Source organism: Mus caroli, chromosome 11 (genome assembly GCF_900094665.2).
Source record: "Mus caroli chromosome 11, CAROLI_EIJ_v1.1, whole genome shotgun sequence".
Lineage (NCBI taxonomy): Eukaryota > Metazoa > Chordata > Mammalia > Rodentia > Muridae > Mus > Mus caroli.
The window spans coordinates 66,422,437-66,426,351 of NC_034580.1; positions in this window are offsets into that span (position 1 = coordinate 66,422,437).

Below are 3,915 nucleotides of genomic sequence, written 5' to 3' on the forward strand. Positions count from 1 at the left end.
TGCCTTGCATACCAAGCAAGGGCTCTGAATAAGGCAGTGATGTGCTCAGGGGAAGTCCACTCTGGGTACCACTGTAAGTCATCTGGAGACAGACACATTATAAAGTCAGATGAGGCAGTGAGAACAGAGAAGCAGCAAAAGAAGAACAAGGAAAACAGATGGTGGAGTCCATGGGGCCTAGTAACTGCACATGGGCATAAAGGGACTCGTGGATGCTCCTCCAGCTTGATTAACTAAGTGCTGTGCATTGAGAAAGGAGCCAGTGGGGAAGGGACATGGTAGGTCCGAGGTGAGCATACTAAAAGCTGTTTACTGAAAATGAAATGATGTGTCGTAAAATTCATCTTTGTCCCATGATCTTTGCCAAGTGTGTACAGTTGTGCAGCCACTACTGGAATGGGGCATAGAACATTTGCATCAGTTGCCAATGTTTCTCTTCTATTCCCTTATTTTCAGAATCCCACAGTTGTATCCACAGCTACGAGAGGCACCCACATGACTTCTCCAGACTGTATCAAACAAATAGCGCAGAATGAAGCCTGTCCCCTCTTTCACTTAGAGTGAGGCTTTGTACATCATCCATGTTATTACATAGGTGGACTCTTTACCTCTGATTTCATGGATCAGATTTCATTGAGTTGATAGCATGAAGTGTGTTTGTCCCTTCACCTGCTCAATGGCATCCTGGCTGCTTCCAGGGTGCTCCTGTTGCAAACAAGGCAGCTGCAGGTGTTTGCGGATGCCTCTTTGTGCGATGCATGCTCACTTTTTGTGCTAAAATGCCTGAAAATGGTTTCTAGGGTGTGGCAACTGTGTGTTTTACATTGTAAGAGTCACCCAGCTCTTTTCCAAGTGTCTGCACCATTTTGTCACCTCAACTCTATGAGCATTCAGGTTTGCTCTTCATATTCATAGAACTATTGCCAGTTTGTTGTTGTTTGTTTGCTTGCTTTACTTTTGGCTCTTTTAGTAGGTATAGAATGTGCCATGGCTTGAATGAGAATGGCCCCCACAAGTTCATAGGTTTAAATACATGGTCCACAGTTGGTGGAAGTTTTGGGAAGGATTAGGGGGTGTGGCCTTTCTGGGTGACATAACACTAGGGTGGCTTTGAGGTTTCAAAATTCCATGTTATTCTCAGTTCCCTCTCTCTGCTTCATGCCCGTGGATCAGGATGTGAGCTCTCAGCTACTGCTCCAGTGACCTGCCTGCCTGCCTGCTGCCATGCTCCCTACTATGATGCTCACGGACCTCACCCATTAAACATTTTGTTCTCTAAGTTGTCTTGGTCATGGTGTCTCTTCACTGCAGTAGAAGAGCAACTAAGATAGGATGCTGTTTAATTTTTGTTTACACTTGCCCTCTGTATGACTGATTATTAAATATGTCTAGCATGTCTTTGTGTGCTTGCTTTCCATTTATACCCCCTTTAGTAAAACGATAGACTTTATCTTGGCTTTTTGTTGTGCTGTTTTCTTCTTATTGAGTTCTAGCAATTCTTTACCCATCCTGGGAATGATTCCTCTCTTAGAAATATGTTGTGAAAATATAACATGCCACTCTTTAAATATTGTAAATATTTTTGCTTCCAGGTACACAGTGTACATTGTCTATAGCTTTGTTTTCTTGTAGTGCCTATAACTGTATCATAATAGTATTGGCCTCATAAAATGAGCTGGAAATTTTCTTCTGTTTTCATTCTTTCACTCAAGACATTCATATACAGTCCAGGTTGTATATATATATATATATATATATATGTCTTTACTGATTTCCTGTCCACATCATACTGATTACTAAAAGAATCATGGGATTTGTGCAGTTGTGGGTTTGTCCAACCCTCCTCACATCTTAAGCCATTCTTGCTTTACACATGTTGGGGTTCTATTGTTAAATGTGTGCACACAAAGGCTTGCTATGCTGTTCGATGAGGTACATCTTGGTCTGTACTACCATGCTTTGTTCAAAGACATACTTGGTTTGGCACTGGCACAGCCACTCCAGCTTTCTTTACATTGGTTTTCAAGTTATGTATCTTCTCCTGTTCTTTACCTTTTAATTTATTGGTGATTTTATATATAAAGTGCATTTTGAAAATGGTATAGAGATGGGTCTTGTCTTTTATTAATAAAATATAGCATTTCTATTTTAAACGGTAGTTGAAGCCATTTGTTTTCAGTTATTTTATCACTGGTTTAAATATACTTATTTAATTATATGACTATGCCAGTTACTTTTCTTTTGTTTTATTATAAAAACACTTAATTTTATCTTTAAAAATTTTATTTTTATTTATTTTTTGAAAATTTCAGACATATATAATCTTTCATATATATATATATATATATATATATGCGCATATATGTGAGTAATATTGGCCTCATAAAATGAGCTGGAAATTTTTTCCTTCTTTTATTCTCTCACTCAAGACATTCCGACAGATCTCAGCTTGTATATGTCCTTACTGACATTATATAAATAGCTGACATATATAAATGATCAGATTCACCCCTCATTCTTTCTAGTCCCTCCATCTCATCTCCCAAGAAACTTCATGTTCTCCTTTTATTAATTGAATTCAAGACCACCCTGAGCTTTCTCTCTCTCTCTCTCTCTCTCTCTCTCTCTCTCTCTCTCTCTCTCTCTCTCTCTCTCNCACACACACACACACACACACACACACACACACACGATTACCTTTCAGATTGAGAGCAAGCACACAGGGCTCTGAATGCTGAGTTTGAAGAAGGAGACCATGGGTTCCATGACTTCTGAGTGATATGCCACTTGTTAGGTAGCTCTATCTCCAGATAGCTTTTGATGTGATCACTAACCTTTTATAAAGACTCTTTGGAGCTTAAAATGATCTTTGAGATAAGGAATAATGACAGGAGATCTATTTTCCCCACCAATGGCCTTGACACTTTAGAAGGAGTTGGCAGAAAGCTGGATGTACATCACAGCAGCAGAGGCCCTGAAAGAAGGCTACACTCACTTGAGCATACAACAGGTCCAGAAGCCATGGATGCCACTGGCAGTCAGTTTCTTCCCCCAGGTCAATGTCCTCCCCTTCACTATTGCTTTTGCTGGTGGTCGGTGTCTCCCCCAGGTTGGTGTCACCCCTAGGTCAGTATCCCCACGCAGGTCAATGTGCCCCCCAGATTGGTTCCCTCCAGGTCAGTGTTCCCCCTCTAAGTCAGTGTTCCCCCCTGCTCAGTGCCCTCCCCTTCACCACAGCAGTTTCTATTTTGTGCTCATTTCCTGCCTTCTTTTGAATCAGCTAGACATTTTTAATATCTTTGTCTTCACTGCTGGTTTATTTGTCATATCTCTTTTTCACTTTTTAATAACTGCTGTCGAGTTTATGATACTTCTCTTTAACTTAATGCAGTCTTCCTTGACATAATCCTCTACCACTTCAAATGCAGTGTAAGAACCCAAGAACAGTGCATTTCTGTATCTTCTTTCCGACTTTTGGTATGATAGCAGACATATACTTTACTTCTATAGATGCCATAAACCCCCCAAACATTATTACTCTTTAAAACATCTCAGACAGTCTATTATATTTTAAAGCAGTTTAAAAATCCATTTTAAAATGTCTTTTATAGTTACACAGAGTTTTCCATTTTTAGTGGACGTCATTTCATTGTATAGATCCAAACTCCCATCCCTTATTATGTTTCTAAGGAAATGTTCAGCTTCCACAGGGGAGAGAATAGTCTGCTTAAAGTCAAGGGAAAAAAACCCTGGACCGTCATGAACCTAACAGGGAGCACTGCAGCAAAATGATGCTGGAGGCATGAAAGAATGGAACCAAGTTCTGTGGCATAGGTACACAGGAGCTGCTAGGAGCTGGACATAAACAAGGAGCCATGTCCCAACCGGTAAGAAGGACACATGCTCCACTATGTT